General features: G+C 36.6%; 1 pseudogene; it reads left to right on the top strand.

Annotated features, from left to right (window-relative positions):
• Positions 1-14,257: 14,257 nt before the first annotated feature.
• On the top strand, positions 14,258-15,207 carry LOC106025618 (olfactory receptor 5V1-like; annotated as a pseudogene).
• Positions 15,208-21,282: the final 6,075 nt, after the last annotated feature.

Raw genomic sequence — 21,282 nt, 5'->3', positions numbered from 1 at the left:
GCCACTACAGGTCAACACTTGAGACTTCTCCTTCCTTGAGGCAGCCTTTACCCACTGGGAGAATCAAAGAAACTGACCCTGTGTGTCTACCACCCTCATGGGAGTCCTGTTGTAGACACCCAGGCTGACAAAATCAGCCCTTACCACCATGTACCCCTGGTCATCAAGGAAGCCCTAGTGTAGCTGCATGGGTCTGGAGAATCCCGCCCCATCCCCTGCTACCTTCTTGTAAACCTAGGGTCAGAGAAACCCAGGTGCCTTTCCCATTCCCCTACATTGTGGAGGGGCTGTCAATGTGGGAAGTGCCAGGACCCCACAATCAATTTGTTGAGAAGAAACCCAGGAGAATATAAGATGATGGAACAAAAGGCAATCTCAGACCTTCAGCCTACACAGAACAAGTCTGGTAGATACAAGAATGGAAGAAAACATAAGTCATACACCTGAAATTCCCAAAAGATAGCAAGTCAAGTAAAGAAACAACTTCATGAGGCTGTAAAAGAAATAAAATCAGAAATAATGTCTCAGGCAAAATAATAAATTACATAAATTTTTAATGATAATGAAGCATAATGAAAGAATTGCTGAGCATATCTAAAGAAAATAGATAAAAAGAGAAGCACAGGAAAATGATGAAAACCATGAATGAACAATATAGAAAGGAATTACAATGTATGAGACAGATTCAAAGAGATATCCAGGAAATTAAAAAGTTGATGAAAAGCTGGCAAAATCCTTGAAAGAGACTGAAGATAGACTTTTAGACCTTTAAGACAGGATTTCAACTAGTGATGGTGAAAAAAAAGATGTCTTAAAAATAACAAACAAATAGGAAATAACAATTTAAGGACTGCAAAATGAATGCAAAGAGAAATAATTTAAGAGTTATCGGGATTAAAGAAGAAGCAGGAGCCAACACAAAAGAAATAAAATGGGCATTGTGGATGAATATATATTTCTAAGATGAAATATAAATGACAAATAAATAGATGAAAAAACATTAAACATCAATGGTCATTTGAGAAATGTAAACTAAAACAATACTGAGATACCATCTCACCCCAGAAAGAATGGTTATCATCAAGAAATTAACCAATAACAAATGCTGGTGGGTAAAAAGGAACTCTTCTCCATTGTTGGGGTATGTGTAGACTGGTAAACTACTGTGTAAATCAGTGAAGAGATTCCTAAAATAAACAGGATTAGAGGTCCTATTCGACCCAGCTATTTCCCTTCTAGGTTTTTTCTCAGAAGAATTTAAAATACCATAGCACAGCTTTATATGTGCACCCATGTTTGTAGAAACACAATTTATAATAGATCTTGGAGACAAACCAGATGCCTATCAACCAAATAATGGATAAAAAGATGTGATTTTTAAAAAATACAATGGAGTACTACTCAGTCACAAAGAAGGATAAATTGGAGACAACTATAGGTAAATGAATGCAAATCAGAACCATCCATCAATGAAATAAATCAGACCCATTCATGTGAAAATCACATTGTTTCCCTAGTGTGATAACCTGAACAAGTACACAAGATCTGAAATGTACAATAGTTATTGTGAATTGGGGAAAAATTGATCAAAAGAAAACACAAACTCTGGTAGGGGAAGGGGGAAAGGAAGAAAGGGGAAAACAAAAAAAAATACACATATAAACAAGATAATCAAGCTGGTTTCTCTTTGTTTCTTGAAAAGAATGTTTTGTGCTAATATTCTTTAGAGAAGCTACCATCTCTATGTCCTATACTCTGAATAAACTACTACAAAGACAAAAATGCACAATGTAAAAAATATTGTAACTGTCTTATTGACCTGTTTTGAAACTCGGTTTCATTATCTTTTTTCTCTTTAAAGTAAAGTTTAACAAGGAAGGTTTGGTTGCTGTAGTGATTGGTGCCATTATAAAAACACCATGTAGTCTGCACAGGAAGAAGAAGAAAGATGCTTTCCATGCACTGTAGAAGTTGGCAACACCCATCTATTGTGGATCGAATTGTGCTAAATACAATCTTTTCAGTTGAGAGGTAACCCAAAGGTGCAAAAGAGACCACAAGAAGCCAGAGAGTCCAGGAACCTAAATATCTGCCAGGCAAAACTGTCAGGAACAAGAGGCATCAGCGTGAAGGAGAGGCTGTGTGGGCTGCAATTGATGAAGTCAGGGGCGTTGTCTTGCTCTAGCATGCTGGGCCTCACTAACACCATGTGTGCTGGGTGCCAAATTTGCTATAAAGAAGGGTAAAGCTGAGTCATTTAAAGGGAAATGATTGAGCCTTAAGTTAAAAGTTAAATGAGGTACATCAGACTCACAGCTTGAATATCACATGATTTCTCTTACATGAGAAACCCAAAAGATACATAAAAAGTTATAAATACTACAAAGTAGGGTGATAGATCTTTTGGAAAGAGAATGGAAGCAAGACATGGAGAGATGAGAAAGGGAGTGTATGGGAAGGGGATTCAAAGAAGAGGAAAGATGTATACACACCTACTCACCAGGATGAGAACAATCATTACATACTGCAAATGCACACCAGTGAAAATAAAAACAAGACATGGTGCCACTGGAAGTGAATAAGTTGACAGAACAGAGTGAAATGCAAGTGTAAGGAATCGGTGTGGCCTGAGATGAGATGCTTATGACTTAAGTCTATCCCAGAAATAGTAATGGATCCCTTTGGACTTTTGCAGAGCAGTCTGGCTATGGACAGCAGAATAACCCATCCCAGAGGCCTGAGAGCCCCATAGTCTGCATGCAAAGCCCTGAGGTCGTGGGGAGCTCCTAGTGCTGACAGTGGCAAAGCATGACAGAGCAGGGGTAGGACACGAGCACAAGAAAACAGTAACAGGGTGGATCTAAAGAAAATAGGAAGCTTTTAGTGGCACACGTTGGGAGACAAACCCATTTCCTTCATGTCAGACAATTTATGGGTGAGTTGAGAACTGTAACAGAAATGTAACCAAAATCTGTGAGGGCTAAACTCTGTATACAGAAGAACATTAGAAAGCATGCTCTTGGTTCTATCACAATGGCAAGAATGCTCAGCAGATGCCCAGCAGGAGCCCCCACATGGATCACTGAGATCATCAGTCCAGGTTGGAGGCAGAGCCACTGGGAGATCTCGACATCCAGGAGGAGAAATTCTGTGAAGATGGTGGGGTTGGCTATATCTGCAGGGTTGCCATGTGACCTGCCACCAATGGCAAAGTAATCAGATGATACCACAAATGAGACAAAGGAGTGATGGTACCATTTTCATATGAAACATACACTGGAACATAAGTTGGTTCAAATGATTTTAAGATCCATGCTTCAAACATAGTTACACTTTAGTGAAGCATCCTGTTGAAGTGACAATCAGAAGTAACCTGGAAGGCTGTGGTTTATTTCTCAGTTTCAAATAAATCAGGATGTAGGAAGACACTGAAAAGTTAGTAGCACTGAGCAAAAATAGAATACTAGGATACTTAGAAAAATTTAGTTTTCCCCAATGCGTTATAGAAATCTGTCATCATAACAGAATGAGCAACAAGTCCAAAGACAGACACAGTGGAGGGGTAAGACAGGTGGTCTTTCTCTCTGCAGGGTCTCTCATGAAGACCCCTGGTGCAGAGCCTATTCCAGTCTTCTGATATGTTCACTTGGCATGAGCCAGAGGGCTCTGGATTCCAACACACTCATCCTATCATTATTGCTTCTTCTGAAGCAGTTTTGGAAATCTTCTTTTCTGAATGTATTTAGTTGTACTGTCACATCTGCCTTGACTTGAATCTATTCAACGAGTTTCCTTTGCATGGTCATTTTGATTTTGGGCAAGAGCTAAAAGTCACACAGGGCCAGGTCAGTGATCATGGATGGGGAAACACCGTCATATTCCTATGCTCCTGCCTTTCTATTGGATGACAGGAGCATTCACTGTGTGTATGGTCACATCTCATGAAGACATAAAAGAGGAGTTGAGGTCTGCTTCACAAAGTGGAAAGAATGAGTTTATGCATGGGATTTTCAGGATAATGAGTATGAAAGTTGGAAAAAAGAGCAGTGGAACTGCACAAAGAAACCCATCATTGATTGTTATATGAAGAGGTACTATCTAATTACTATTACTATTGTAAATAGTATCTAGGGTTAGTCATTTAACTTAGTAAGGGTCTCAAGATTTTTGATGGTAAAACAAGGTTTGTATATGGGTCTCATGTGGTTTTCTCCAGTATATTTTCTGCTAAACCTGAAATGATGAATGAAGCACATGCAAACTATCACAAGGCCTAGAAATAATACTTAGTGATAGAGAACTATTATTCAACATAAGGGGAAATTGAAGGATTTTTTCAGAGTAGAGCTAGATTTTTTTTTGTTTTGGAGCTTAGTATTTCAGTGAATAAGAAAAATAGTATTATGCAACTAGAGAATTAATTAAGCCATGGAGTGAATCAGTCTATTTCAAAAGCTTTGGCTTTAGGAAAGTGAATTTTTGTAGACCACACTCTAAAAGAACTTCCCTACAGGACGTTGCTAGTTCATTCACACTATTACTTTATAACAAATATTGTATATTATGGCATTATGCAGAGGTAGATGACAACTGGTCTTGTTCGGTGTGTAGTACAAATTTCTTGGTCCTATTATCCTATGATGTCTTCACAGTCCTAGAGATTATTTCATTTTTGCCAAGCAAAAATAAGGATTGTACAAGAAAATTTGAGTTCTCATGTTGTTCCTGAACTTCAGTTAACAGAGCTGCCCAGGAGCCCCTTCGTAGTCTTTAATTTCAGTTACTTAAAATATAAAATACAAATAACACATATTTTTCCAAATTTGAATGATACTTGAAGAAACATTTATAAAATATTTTAAAATTAATCATGTCATGAATGAGCATTACTTTTTATAAGAGAACAACAGTGGCATAGAACTGTATACCTGATTTTATCTAAAACATACAAATTTCAGAACTTCACAAACCATTGCATGTATTTAATTGAATTCCTTGTTTTGAGCATTAAACTGTGTCCTGATGTTTAGCTTAGGCAGATCTTCTTACTGTTCACAATCCAGAACTTTGATAATCTACAGTCTTATTTATATACACTATTTATTTACAATAAATAAAATATTCTATATTAAATAAAAGTCTATAATAAACAAAAATATTTATCACAATGAATTGTATGCTAATCATCTTCTCTCTAACATGGGAGAGGAGCATGAGAAGTTAGTTATTACTGAGTAGAGAATGTTCAGTTGAGATTAAAAAGTTTTGGAAGACAGCAATGTGAGAATGTCTTTAGGACAAATCCCAAAATGTTCCAAAGTGAGTTTTTTAACATAATTTTCACATAATTTAGAGTAAGTCTCTTTAATGCAATGATTTAGTGAACCAGGTGTAACAGGATATCTTGTTACTGGGGTTCTGTAATATTTATTTTTCAAGAATAAGAGTTGGAAAAATAAAACATCACTTAGGATGAGCTATGCATTTTGAGATTCACAGCTCCTCAGTCCTCTGCTACACTGGACCATCTATTATCTTAGTGTCTCTTAGTTCTTTGCACTATCTCCTGGTTTTATTATGTTGTACTTCTTTGACCATCTGGAAGCTGTTGGATTGATTATTTTTATTGTTTCTTGTTATTTTAAGAAGTATTACTTTTCGTGATCAATAACCACAAACCTATCTTTTACACCTGACATATTGTCTTTACTTACTTTCAGTCCCGTGTATATTTTCAGGGGAACATTTAATCTCCTGGATAGCTGTTTGAATCTGCTTCATTGATTCCATTTTCTTTCTGTTGTTGGACATTTATGGTTTCCATTATTTACCTTATATCTTCTATATTTTTTAAATCTTTACCTACTGTAAATTAGCTAGCCATTTGTTTTATTATGCTGGTTAGTTAACTGAGAAATTCTTTTTAGATATTTTTTTCTAGAGCCTCATTTATCTGCCTTACTAACTCTATGGTTAGCGTGTCAGAGAGCTCATGTGTGTGCCTTTTGATTTGCTCCCCTGCTCTGGTCAAGCTCGATGTCTGGAACTCTATGCTGCTTCTATGTCTTCTCATTTTTTAAATTTTTTAAACTTTTTTCCCCCAGAAATGATGCTTATAAATTGTTTATGGTAGTTTACTTTGCTACTAGAATCAAAAAATCCTTAGGAAATACCTACTTTCCACAGATGTCTTTTCGACACAGCTGGCCTTTGGCTTTCCAAGCTGTCAAAGATTCTACTTCAATTTGTTAGGAATGAGAAGTTGTTGCCCATGTGACCTAGCCCTTGGTTCTTTGTACTGAACTATAGTAATTTGTATGACCCTCAGACTATCTTGCTTTTGGCTTACAAAGAGACAACTGATTAGAACAAGTATGTCACCTTGGCTAGAGCAATACAATCAGTAATAGCAACAGAATCTACCACAGCGTATTTAATGATTAAACTATGGAAACTGTTAACTTGCCACCTTTAACCATATAAACAAAGATTTATAGTTATATAACGAATTCTAAAAGAGACCAGAAAATTATTTTTTTTTTATAAACATGCCCTCATTTGGGCAAATTTATCCCCTGGGAGAATATTTAAATGCAATAGAGGAAAAATAAAGAAATAAAAGAAAAAGAGATTAGAAGAAAGTTTGAAGGACAAAGAAAAATTGCCTAAACTTTTGGAGACTGATTTGAAGAAGACAGCAGTAAAACAAAGAAAGAATAAAGAAAAATAAGAAATAAACAAAAAAACCTGAAAAATCTTTATAGCCATGAGAAAACAAGAATATACAGTTAAAAAACAGAGATTTCTCTGTGATTTCATATGGGTATTTTTGACCTCCCAGCCCTGGCAACTTCCGACGTTGTGGCTCATCTCATTTCTAACATCTCCCCAGACCCTCATTCCCCTTTCCATTTGAAAGAACTTTATTTCTATTTTTTCTTCAATTCTCTGCTTTTAAAAATCTTATCCTTTATTATCCTCTTTATTTATATTTTGGGTACTCACATAAGAGAAACAATGTGATATTTATACTTATATGTCTGATTTATTTCCCCTAACATTATGCCAATAAGTTTATGGAAAAACAGTCCAGATTTCTGGCCACTGGAGAAATGCAGACGAAAACAATGCTGAGATTCCATTTTTCCCCAGAAAAAGTAGTAATAATCAAGAATTCAAACAGTAACAAATGCTAGTAAGGCTGCAGGGGTAAAGGAAACTTTATCCAGTGTTGGTGGGATGTAAATTAGCACAACTGCTATGAAATTCAGTTTGGAGATTCATCAAAAACAAAACAAAACAAAACAAAACAAAACACCCAAAGCTGTCAACTGGCTATCAGACCCTAGAGGATTTGACTACCAGTAGAATCTGGTTCAACAGTGTGATTTATTAGAGGTCAGTGGTGTACAATATATACTGTCACTTGCTCTATTTTTCATGATTTGAGAGTTGGTTTGGGCATTTGAGAGGTAGACAATTAGACAGGCCACACTGACTCCATTTTTATCCTGGACGCATCTGTTAACAGTGTCTCTTGGTGGAAGGTGCATGCCTTGAAACATTCCCTGCCCCCATGATAAAAATACAAGGATAAGAAGCAAACACATTATATAATCTAAGCATATACAATCTGAGTTTCTTTGGTCTTTATCTTAATAAAATCTGCTCCTCTAAACTGGCCAGGCGGCATCCATTTTGCTGGCTGTTGGGGTGTGCATTCCTTTATTTTCCCTTTGCTTGCAGAACTCCTACATTTGCTTAATGCCTGTTTGAAAGATGCCATATATCTCTCAAGAAGAAGTTAAGAAAAATAAGAAAATGAAACAAGCTTTCCATTTTAACTTTTTGTTTAATAATTCAAGGGTTGTGATTATTTCAGAAACAAGACAATAAAAAGAAAAAAGAGGAGATCAGTGCTAAAACAAATGAAAAAATAAGAATATAAGTTCATGAAAGGATTGAACTTATTTAAAATAGTTCTTGTTCCTCATTTTCAATGTTAAATAAATCAACTGTTGCTATATTTCACAATAAACTTTTTTATTTGTGCAAAAATTTCTATTATGGTTATTGATACAAGTATTACACATATACTAGTATCTTAGTTATATTTCCCATTGCTGAGATAAAATATCCGACATACAAAGTTAAAGGAGAAAGGATTTATTTAGCTCACAGTTTGCACAAGTTTCAGTCCATAATGGGCTGGCTCCAAGGCAGGTTGGCATGGCAGACAGCAGTGCAGAAGGGAAATTTTTCATTATTGGCAGAAGGTAGCAAATAAGGGATGACCACAGTACTTTCTATCTCTTGTCTCCTATATTTTCTTCAGGCTGCTTAGGGAGGGTAGAACTCACATTCTTAACTCTGGTGCTTTTGATCCTAGCATTGCATTATAAATCAACTCCAGTGGCACCATCTCTAAGAAAGACCAACCTATGACCCCATGAGGCTTTGGGAGGACATCTAGACCCAAGTTATATCAACTCATAAACTCATTAATCTGAACCTTATTATTTCGTTTCAGCTGGATAAACAGTAGCCTGGAAATTGTAACCAACAGACCTAAAAGCATATTTATTGCTATTATTTGGATGATGAGTGCTATCTTCATATAACTAACACCAACATAAAAATAAATAAAATCAGAAAATAAGTTAAAGTGATAAATTACAAAATAAGCAAAGATTCAAGACAAAAATTATTTCCATGTGTTCTACTATTCAGATATGTTTCAAATGTATCAGCCTAGTTTTCAATATACACAGTTTAAAATATTTAATTTAAAACAAATTTATATATGCATATGCACACACTTATGTATACATACATATACACATATAAAATGAGACTAATAAAGGTGAAAGTAATTTTAGAAGTTTGAATAAGTCATTCTAATTTGAAGACTAATAAAACATGCATAAATTCTATGAGCCTTATGTTTCATATATATATAAAACACATACACTCTGACACACATAAACACACACAGCATATACACAGCACTTAACAGTATTCGTTTATTTTTAAACATCCTTTCAAATAAAAGGGACTGGGCATAGAATTTCCTTGCATTTGACGGTGATCCGATAACCCTGTCACACAGTCATCACCTGGGGTGGGCACTGATCTCAGGAGGCCTCTTAAACCAGCTTCCCTGAACTAGCACCTCCTCCTCTTCCTGGGTGGGGGATGTGGTGCAGCTGCAGGATGAGGGAGCTGTGCAGTGCTCACATGCGTGTGTCTCCAGAGGGTTGGGTGTTCAGAGACTGGTCACAGTGTGCTGACCTGAGAGGTAGTGGGACCTTAGGAGGTGGACCCAGTGGGACCTGGAGGTGTTGTCCCTGGAGGAGAACAGGCAACTCTCCTGGACCCTGCTGCTCTCCTGAGAGGATTCCTGCAAACACAGGCCTGACCGCCCCTCAGTCTCTCCTGTCTTCTGAGATCACTTCTTCTCCTACTCACCCACCAGTAACTCACGGATTCCAAGGCCTCAGAGAGCTGGTGAAAAACTACTGTAGACACTCAACATCCAACAGAATGAGTTTCACAAGCCTCTTTCTCTTTTTGTTTTAAAAGTAGAGATATACATGTTTATAACAAAGTTCACAGTGAAAACGTACGTGCAAGAATCCAGAAAATGAAAAGCTATGAGAACAAATGTTTAAAGACATACGAAACTTCTGTGTTAAAGTAGTATGGTGCTGGCATGTGAGCAGAGATCAGTCAAATGAACAGAAAGTCCAACAGAAGAATCAAGTACATATGAAAAGGGAGTAGATGATAAGGTGATAACCCAGGTTGCTGGAGACCAAGATGAACTTTTAAATAAATGGTCCTAGGAGAATGGATAGTGGAGTGAAAATAACCTAATTAAATCCATACCTTACATCATACACAGGAACCACTTACCTTTGGGTAAAAAATAAATGTAATAAGTGAACTAATAAAAGTCCTAGAAAAAGCTTACTCATATTTTAATTGATCATGGGGAAACAGTAATTTTATCATGAATAAATAAAAACTGCACTGAGGAAATTATTGCCATGTAGTGATGAAAATTAGTATCTCCTGTCCCGGGAGGGGAGACATCAGGTCGTCCTGAGTGATTCTCTTATGAGTGCTTCCTGAGAAATAACATATAAAATGCACATCGAGAGGCAGCCTAATAATTAACTGTTCTGAAGAGACAGGAAACTGCAAGGAGAGGGGAAATGTCAACCCTTGGTGACATCAACTCCGGGAAACTGCACACTGACCTGATTTTTCCTATTATAAAACAACAAAGAATTATTTGATTCTAGAAGTCAGTTGGTTCATGTTCTCATATTTTTAAAATCTAGAGAAGTTCTATAAAAGGAAATATATTTGTAGTGGAATTCCTTCTCCAATTTGAAAATAACTCAAATGAGGTCAGATTTTATACTCTCTGGGTGAATCTGTGACACAGGATGGCTCCTTTGGAATGTTCAGATCAACTTGAAGTTTTTGGAAATCTGAGCTGGAAGAGTGAAGTCACAGAAAACATTTCAAACGTTTAAGTCCTCTACATTGCTTTAGATGGGAAGAGAAAGTCCTTAATTACATGTAAGCACCATTTTTGAGAGAAGTTTTCTGAAGTAAGTATTTTGCAATTTCCAATCATACAACATTAAACTGAATTAGACATAATTCAGCATTAGTGATAATGATATGAGGGGAGGTGAAATAGGCACATTAGCATATATTGTTCAAAACCCTCAAAATTTAAAGTCATATATAAAACATAGATTAAAATATGCTTCATAAACTACAAAAATTGTAGAGTAAAACCTAAGAGAGAGAGAGAGAGAGAGAGAGAGAGAGAGAGAGAGAGAGAGAGAGAGAGAGCAAAATTTCAAATTATCAATCATAGCGTTTTTGAGCTGTTGAAAATTAAAGTGATAGGGGGCTGGGGATTTAGCTCAGCGGCATAAGCACCTGCCTTGCAAGCAGGCAATCGTGAGTTCGGTCCCCGGTACCGACAAAAACGAAAAAGACAAAAAAAAAACAAACAAACAAAAAAAAAAACAAAAAAAAAAAAAACAAAATTAAAGTGATAAATTACAAAATAAGCAAAAATTCAGAACAAAAGTTATTTCAGTGTGTTCTATTATTAAAATGTTTTTCAACTATATCAGCCTAGTTATCAATATACACAGTTTAAAAATTTTAATTTAAAACAGATTTATATATGCATGTGCACACATACATGTATATATGAAATGAGACTAATAAAGGTGCAATTAATTTTTAAAAGTTTGAATAAATAAATCATGCTATCTAATTTGAAGACTAATAATACATGTCTTATTTAGATTACTTTCATATTTAATCAGTGTATCCGTGCAAAATTGACTTGTGAGTTACAGGTTCAATGGGCTTGCTTTTCTGTTCACTTTGAATCTAAATTGTTCTCATTTTGGTTCTTTATGTGGATGACATGCAGCCTTCACATCCTAAAAGCATGATGTCATAATTAAAATTTAGTTAATGTCTGTTATTGTCATGAAAATGAATGTTTATAAAAATATTTAATGGTATAACCATATTTTGGAAGACTGATTACTATAATTACGGCATAATTAGTATATCACCAATGTATTCTTGCTTGTTTGTTCATTTTAGCTTTTTGATACATAATCTCACCATGTAGCTCAAACTGGCCTTGTACTGATCATGTAGCCCAGGTTGGCCTCAAACTCATTGCTGTTCTCCTACCTCAACCTTCCAAATGCTGGGAATACAGGCATGCACTTCCATGCCTGGAAGAACCTACTCACTCTGTACTAATTTGGCCATGTGATTACCACAAAACCTTCCTTGTAAGGTACCCAAGAATATTACAACCTAAAATGTCACTTCTGTCTTTTAGAATTACATTTAAACTTTTATGAATTTATTAGGCATCATCTCTAATTAATGTTTGTAGTACTTTGGATTTATGAACAAAAGAATAATACTCCCTGTAGAATTCTTGTTACAAAATTTGCTTAGGGAAAGTGGCCATAATGTACAGTGGAGGTTAAATCGTGACTTGAGTCCCAAATAAGAGCAACGGGTTTGCTTTTATTGACTGCTGCAGTCAATGGACTGGATTGTTTTTCTGTTCTTCCTATTGAAAATTTTTCTTGGTAATATTAATTTCTATTTTCAAAATAATATATTCTTGATTGTGATAGTAAATAAAACATAGTTTAAATTTGTTTGGTTTTAGTATCCACATGTGTTATTTTTCTTATTTGGTTAGTGTTATATTTCTTTAAGGAGCAAAAACTTATTAGTAAGTTCTGCAAAGAAAAAATTCCTGTGTAACACTCTTAGGACAAACTATAAATGAGAGTGCAAATCATAATTTAATAAGCATGGTTGAATTCTGGGCAACTTTCCTTTGAAATTAATGAGGGACCCATTTTCTTGTGCTGATTCTCATTACACTATTTGAGTACTTACACTTAGCATTGGTTCTAAGTAATCATACAAACCAGATACGTTTCACAGGAGCTTCTCTGTATCTCTTGTAAGAACTACTAGTCTTCCAGGTTAATAAGGCAGACTCCACAAATTCTCCCTAAACGTACATTGTTGAGAAATATCACTATATTTTTCTAATTATAGCAGAAATGTATGAGATATAGATACATTACCATAAGATTGTTCATGTACATATAATTTCCATCACTATATGAAAATTTCTTCATTCTATTGATCAAGACATCAATAGAATGTATCAATACATTTTATTGAAGAATATTAAACAATTGCAAAACTTAGAAAAATTTGGTACAGTTTTTATTGTATGCATATTGATAATATAATGATGCATAACATATATATTAATTACATTATAACTATTTCATATCATTTTTAATTTTAAAAAGTTATTTGTTAATTATTAACAAAATAAAATTGAGAATTTAAGTCAACCTTTAATACTAATAAGTTACTTTTGTTATATTTGCTCACATTTTGATCTTTTATTTTAAAAGTATTTATGTGCAGAAATGCAGACAAAAATATAATAGTTCCCTGAAATCATAAACATTGAAAACCCCAGAACAGATATGACAATTACTTTTTGTTTCAATAATTGTCATTTGGTCATTAAACATTTTTATCAACTGCAAATTGTATAAGCACATTGTTATTATTATCACAATTTTCTTTCTTATGTTTCATGATTTGAAGACACTGTCAAAAAACTTAATTTCTGCAAATTATGGCACAAACAGTGGTGTCCAAGGAGATAAAAGTAACCTTTTTGCACCCCTGTTACCAGTAAACTTGCATTTCTTGTCTATATCTTACAAGAAAAAAATGAAAGGAGAAAGGAAATACATGTTACTTGGCTAATAGATCATTATGTATTATTTGTATTGTTTACATTTTTAGTGGACAAGGAAAGCATTGTATGGTTTCTCCAGAGTATAGAATATACATTTTCATTTTATGTTTCAGTCAAATTTTATCTGTGAATTTGCTATCACATACAAGAAAAAACTTTCAAAATGACAAAAAATTTCACAGAACATTGATGTTCAGATTTCAATTAATTTTTTGGACATTGTGATTATGTGAGTTACTAAGGCGAATAGTAATTTTGACATTTTAATAATATGATTTCAAAACTATAAAGGTGCTTTTTCCTTATGTCTTTTTCATAGATACTTTGAATAGTAACATAGCATTTATACAGTCCTTCAGATCACTATTTATAAATTTCCATTTGTATAATTCCTAATATTTAAAAAAATATATATATACATGGATATGCATATATGTATATTCTATGATAATCAGAGTGATGCATGGCTGCATGATATGCAATATAAAATATATAACATACAGCCCCAAATGTATAGAGAAGTTCAGCTTCCTGAGATACTAGAATTGGAAGAGTGTATAAAAGTCACACAGTGGAGTGACGTGAAAAATGAGGCAGGTCCCTAAAGGAGGTGAGAATGCTGTCATCAGCTCTCACTGAAAGTTAAAACCCCAAGGAACAATGATAGAGGAGATGGCTTGTCACAGATCCCTCTAGCACGCACAGGGTATCCTTCAGGAGAGAATCAGTGGATAACTAAGTCAAGAAATACCATGATTACAGTAGCTCATGTCCCAAAATTTCCAAATCAATTTAGTGCCATTTTCCATGACATTAAACGGTGTGTTGTGGTTGCTGCCCTAACCTGTGTGTGCTGATTTCTTCCCTTCAGAGTGACATTGGACATAGGAGATGGACTTTTACAATGTCACCATGGTGACTCGGTTCATCCTCATCGGGCTCTCTGACCTTCCTGAGGTGCGCTACCCTCTCTTTGTGGCCTTTGCCATCATCTACCAGATCATCTTGGCAGGAAACGGGGCCATCCTCTGGCCATCAGCACTGAGGCCAAGCTGCACACACCCATGTACTACTTCCTGGCAAACTTGTCCCTCATAGACATATTCTGCCCATCCACTACTGTCCCCAGGATGCTCTGGAACCTCGTGACTGAGGACCACAGCATTTCTTTTGTTGGCTGTGTCCTTCAGCTGTATTTCCTGGTGGGCCTAGTTGGAACTGAGGTCTTCCTGCTGGCTGCCATGGCTTATGACCGGTACGTGGCTATCTGCTTTCCCCTTCACTATTTTGTCATCATAACCAAGGTTCGCTGTGCCCAGCTGGTGTTGGGGACCTGGTTTGCTGGGTTCCTCCATTCCACCATCCACACAGTGTCCACTTTCAGCCTGTCCTTCTGCAGATCCAATCTGGTTAACCAGTACTACTGTGACATCCCACAAGTGGTGGCCCTGTCTTGCTCATCCACCTACATGTCTGAAATGCTTGTTTTAGGGGTGGGGGGTGTCTCTGCATTTATTTCTTTCCTGACCATCTTGATTTCCTATGTCAACATCATCTCCACCATCCTGAAGATCCAGTCTGCAGAAGGGAAACGCAAAGCCTTCTCCACGTGTACCTCCCACCTCCTGGTGGTCTGTCTGTTCTATGGCACAATCTTTATCACTTATTTGCGCCCCTCCTCCAGCCAACACTCCCCTGCCAGTTATAGGCTCATCTCCATGCTCTATGGGGTCATCACCCCCATGCTCAACCCCGTCATCTATAGCCTGAGGAACATGGAGGTGAAAAGGGCTCTCACAAGGGCTGTGTGGGGTAGAGGAATTTCACAGCAAGTGCGATAGTAAAAAGCAGAATTCCTCAGTGCTCTAGTTGAAGTGGATTCTTAGGAAGAATTCTTAGTAAAAAATTTTTTCTCTAGATGGAACATAAATGCCTGGTGATGTTAGAAATGCACAGACACAATAGGTATTTCTTTAGTTAGAGCTAACTGTGTATCTTTAAAGGGTAGGCTTATTCTTTGTCTCTGTCTTACAGACTTTTTATGTGGTTTGTTAGCTTTTCATTGTGACATGGTTTTGTGGGGAAAGGAGATGGAGATGAGAAAATAAGGGTCTCTGCAGATCTCCTACCTAATCCTAACTGGAAGGAGTTAAACTCTAATGAAGCTGGTCAAGGACAGAGTAGAGAAAGAGAGAAGAACTAGACTTGAAAAAAGGTACCAAATGACCTTAGGACTTGCATGAAGCAACCAGAAAAGAAGAGCTGACAAGCAGGACATAAAGAGAAAGCCGAGGACACAGCAGATAAATCACTCCCATCTCCAATAGAGCAGAAGGGCAGAAAAAGCAATGGCACTAACTTTCAGACAGTATGTACTCAACCTAAGGAACCCATCCATATATTCATATTTACATATACGCAAGTGCGTGTATTAGTATATGTATGTGCATGCATGCATATGCACACACTCTCGCCCCTAGAGTTACTCTATATTCCACTCCAGAATCCTTATTTTATCTTCCACTTATAGAGTACAGTAGACTCCCACACATGTTCTTGCTATCTCTGTGCTAAACATGCATAGAGACCTCCATGCCAATCTACTGCCCATCCCACACCAAAGATAAAGTCCTGAGAGGTAGATTAAGGAATAGTAAACAAAGAGACAGAAAGACACTGCACACAGATCACTGGAAGAAATGGCTTCAGGCAGAGATGCTGAGAGGCTGAGTCAGTTTTTAGCAGTTTCAGGTAGGGGCAAAGCTCACTCACCCCCTATAAGATATGTGGAGAACCCAGGCCTTCTCCATCTTTCTGGTGATCCCTACCCTGAATCATTCTTAGGGTAGCTACCTATCTTCTCCTACCTTCCATTTCTTTTCCTCTTTACAAACAAACTGTCTTCTTTCTCTTAAACTTCATCTTATAATTTTTTCTGGAGATTGGTTAATAATCCCAATAGGCTCCCTGGACAGTGCATCAGCAATGATTCTCTCCCAGTTGTAGCATTTTGTGTTCTAATTCTGTTTTAATTGTATCAATTACATTTTCTTGGAAGTATAAGAAATTTACATTTTAATTATGAAATACTGATGATTTTAGTTTATGACATGAATGGAGGACAGATTCACAAGTAAAAATATTAAAGTTGTATTTTGTGTAAACACAGGAGACACATTTCCACAGCAGGAGACTCAAGGAGACCTGGAGAGAGGACCCTTACCCAGAGCAAACAACAAGAAGAGCCAGGGCCTGGGCTTCTGCAGAGAGGTGGAGGTCAGGTGAGGGAAGCTCAGTAGGAGAGTTTCCAGGAAGCAAGTATGATCTTGTTATGCAGGAACATCCCCAGTTAACAGCAGCTCGCAGCATTCTATGTCTTACCTCTAGATTTCCTGGAGTGGGTTGCTCACTGTATAGTTCATTTAAACATAAACATGTTTTACAAAAGGAAAATTTTGCAGGGTCCATCTTGAGTCTAAAAAGATGTTCAGGTTCTCTGAATAGACAGCTTGAAACTATACAGAATAAGCCTCTGTCAGAATAGAATATATTTAAGTCCCATACTGTTTACAACTATGCTGATATGGAACATGTCACACACAATAGTCTGAATTTATCTAAGGAGGTAGTTTGGATTAAATACAGCAATAAACTTTTATTTTCCTTCCAATTTTATCCATTGCTGTGAGAATTTGCATAATTTTCTTTAAAAGTTCTCTCATAATTTATTTGGTATAGTTCTGCATATCTCTGTGCTTTGAACATTGTACTATTGTAAAATGGTTTGCACTCAGTTTCAGTCCCTGACTATACAGAACATGGCTCAGTATTTCTTAAAATTTGAGTTTTATACACATAATTTTTAGGTTTCTGATGGCTTAGAGCCTAAGCTTTAGGACACCCTCATACATTCCCATAAGTCTGCCCCCTGGCTAAGAACTCCCTTAGCTGTTGAGGACAGGGAAATAGTTCATTCTTCTTCATATCTGAGAGACAGTTTGATAGGTCAATCATGTTTCATTGGAAAGTTATGATTTCCTCCATCCAGGGTCTTGACTATATCAGCTTCCCGTCTCTGGTCTAATGAGATTTTGCTGTGGAGTTCATTGATGATCACTAGAATTCCCACATGTTTGGGGTTTCTCTTAGATCTTGCTGATATCATTTTTCCCCTTAATTTTGAATTTTGATGATTCAGTCATTATGTGTGTGGGTGAATTTTATCTGGGTGACATTTAGTTGGAGTTTCCTGGTTTTCTGTACCATCATGATGGAATCATTCCCAGATCAGAATTTTTTATTGACTATTATTTTACATGTGCTTTCTGGGTTTCTGTGTAATTCCTCCTTTTCCAGATTCCTACAGTGCAGTTTGTGTATTTGGTGCATCTTTGGAGTGGTCCATGGTTCCCCTGGAGTTTCTACCTTCCTTTTCTCCCCTATGTCACCTGCCGGTCTAGGGATCATGTCCTGCACTCTGGGTGGAGGTTACTGATCTTCTCATATCATTGGGGCCCACGATCTTGTCACCTAGGATGCTCTTCTTTTCAACTGTTTCTACTTCTCTATGAAACTTCTCCTTTCGATTATATATTGTTGTTGTAATTTTCATACTTGTGTGGTGTGCTTTTAAGATCACTAACTGATTAAGATTATTTAGAATTCTTTGTCATTTCCCAGATGTCCCTTCTTTGGGAGCTATTGTTGGAACTTCATCAGTTTCTCTCAGAGGTATCATGGTTTTCTGGGTCTTGCTAACCTGTGTCAATATCTTAAGGAAAGTACCCTTCAGGAGGTGGCCGTATTTTCTTGAGTTTCTCAAGTATTCTTGGGGAGGAGTAGAACTTTTCTAGTGAGCCAGGTGGGAGTTCTGGGTGGACCAGGGGGTAACTGCAGTCCCCAAGGCAAGCAGAGCTGCAGTTTCCTGGGTGAATTTGTGTCTGCCTTCTAGCTCTGATGGGGCAGTTGGTCTGTCTTTGTCTCTGCTGCTGCTGTTGAACCTGCTGGCTGAAATAGGTGATCAGGCTGGGCTTCTGGTCCATCACTGAAAACTCTTGTGATTTTACTTGTTAACAGCCTATGTCTCTTGACTGGGTGATGACGCACAGGAAAATATGCCCATCATACTTTCTAGTATCTCATTGATTTGAATTGCATAGTATTGTTCCAGCTGGGTAAATATAGATTGGAAATTGTAAGCAAAAGGCTGAAAGGCACGTTTGTTGATGACATTAACATGATGGAGTTCTATATGCACCCTATTAACTTCATCCCAATAATAATAAGATACATAAAGCAACAGGTATTTGTCATAAATTACCAATTATAAAAAAGAACCTTAGGACTTTAATCACTCAGAGGTAAAAATTTGCAATGTATTCAATAAGCTGGATGCTTTTCAAATACTTGAACCTGGTTATCAATATATACAGTTTAAAATATTTAATTTAAAACACATACACATACATATATGGCTGTTCTGTGCACAGATGCACACGCACACACACACACACACACAATGTGAACTCAGAATATACACAGTGTAACGATAATCATTTTTCTGAAAGCTATTTCAAATAAAAGGAACTGTGCCCAGAATTTCCTTGCATTTGCCAGTGAACTGATAACATTTTCACAAATTCACTAACTAGGGTTGCACACTGCTCTCTGGTGGCCTGTTCTTAGTGATTTATCTGGGAGCATTGACAGAGAATCTTGCAACTGTCATGCTCAATGTCACAGACACACGTTTGCACTCTTCCTTGCACATTTTATAATGAGTGCAACTCCTGTTATCTTCAGCAGCATCTCAGCTCTTGTTCCAAAAGCCACAGTGAATTCCATGCCAGGCAGTAACACGATCTTCCTCACAGAGTACACCACACAGATGTTCTTATATATAATTTTTACAGCTGTGGAATTTGTGTTCCTGATGGTCATGTCCCTATGACTGCTATGTGGCCATTTGCTATCCTCTGCCCTACAGGCTCATCATCACCCCGAGGCTGTGCTCCCAGGCTGCAGCTGGCTTGTGGGTCTCTGGTCTGGTCTACTCTGCAATCTATATAGGCTCTCTGTTCAGGCTTCCCTTCACCAAGACCAATGTGATCCAGCAGTATTTCTGTGATATTCCTCAAATTCTGAGGTTTTCATCTTTCAGTGCTCAGTTTTCTGGATTTGTAACCATTGTTTTAAGTGTTTTCCTTGCCTATAACCCTAGCCTACCACTACCTAATTAACAAGAATGATTCTCTGGGGCATAATGTTAGGATAAAATCTATGGACATTTTACATAAGAACAAAGTGCCAAAACAGTAAGACCCACCTGTAAGATGTTATGACAACAGCATGGCTTTCACCATGCTGTGGAATTGATGTGTTGGAATATGACTTGATTTGAATTAACATTCACTAAATTTTTCCTGTTGTATTTCCAATTATATTCTGCCTGTCTTTCTGCCCATAGTTTTTTTTTTTTTTCTGCTGTCTGCTTTTTAATAATAGTATTGGCTTGTCAATCTTAATGAATTAGTTGTTTCCTCCAGTGTCTGGCAGTTTTAAGGAGTTCCCTGTATTAAACTTGTCCATACAGTCACATAGCTGAAAGTCTTCTGGCTTACAGTGGAAATTCATCGCATTTTTTCCCGAGTTTCCCTTGCTTTCATCTATTGAACCATTTCTTCCAGGAAAACCCATCTTTTTTCTTGTGGAAGAAAAGGATTAAATCGGCATGTTTCCTTTCTATGCCATAGGGTAAAAGTATGTTACAGAATTTCACTCAGAGGAATGTCTTTGTTCAGATTATCATTTCGATCAATGAAATTAGTTTATTTTCTACCACCTTTTTCTCATAAACTTAAGGAAAATCACTAAGTCTATCTGAAAGATATTATTCTTTCCCCATGCTCCTTTAGGTTTGGGAGAATGCTAAACACTTAGAGATAACCATTGTGAAATGTAGGGATAAAAATCACTCCAGGAACATAAAAGGCTTGGATATCACCAGTCATGAAAATATTTCCATCACTGAAAAAAAAAGAATTAAACCAGTAAACCTCTCCTATGTCACTGTCAACTTCTCCAAATGTTGAAGAGTCTCTGGAGTTCTCAATTTCAGTTTGGACCCAACACACTGAAAATAAAATGCTGACATTTTTACAAGAGAAATTAATGTTTTAGGATGTATTTTTACTTGTATATTAACTACTCATATTCCTTTATGCCTGTGCCTAGTAATGTGACTGGTATTTTGTGTCAAGGGTTATGAGAAATGAGTCAACAACATCCCGATTGAAACTTAGAACCAGGTCTAACTCAGATTGTATAATAGTCTTATGTCTCACAAAATGACAGTACTTTATCCTACATTTTCACTTGAATGCTTAAATTTATTAAATCTGACTTTCTGTCTTGGCATATGGAATCCAGAACTTGTTCATGTGGGAGGGAATTTATATATACCATAGCCCTCTAATAAATAAACATGATGATATTCTAGGTGTTGGCCCTCTAAATATGGTAATTAACAGATGAATTCAAATGATAAAATTATTAGAAATGTATGTATACCTAATGCTTCAGCACCCATTTCTTTTAACCCTTGACTTTTTTGGTCCGTGGATACAAGTATAGTCATGAACATCCAGGTGATTATGAGTGATCCACTAGCAGTGAGACTGTGTGTCATGAAACACTCATTGACTCCCCACCAAAGAGAGACAGAGAGCTTGGGGAATATCTTCCTCTTTGAAACTCCAGTCCCTTTGGATCAGTCCTTCTACAGTGGCAGTTTTATTCTTAGTTTATTTACAATCAAAATTCATAGAATACTAAATATTTTCAAGGAAAGTCAACATAAAGAAGATTATCAGTTTTCCTTGGAATCTAAAATTAAAAAGAGGAGAAGGGGAGAAAAA

Source organism: Cavia porcellus, unplaced genomic scaffold (genome assembly GCF_034190915.1).
Source record: "Cavia porcellus strain 051 isolate PalLab524CR breed Dunkin Hartley unplaced genomic scaffold, mCavPor4.1 scaffold_2, whole genome shotgun sequence".
Classification (NCBI taxonomy): Eukaryota; Metazoa; Chordata; class Mammalia; order Rodentia; family Caviidae; genus Cavia; species Cavia porcellus.
This window is presented reverse-complemented; position numbering and strand designations above follow the sequence as displayed.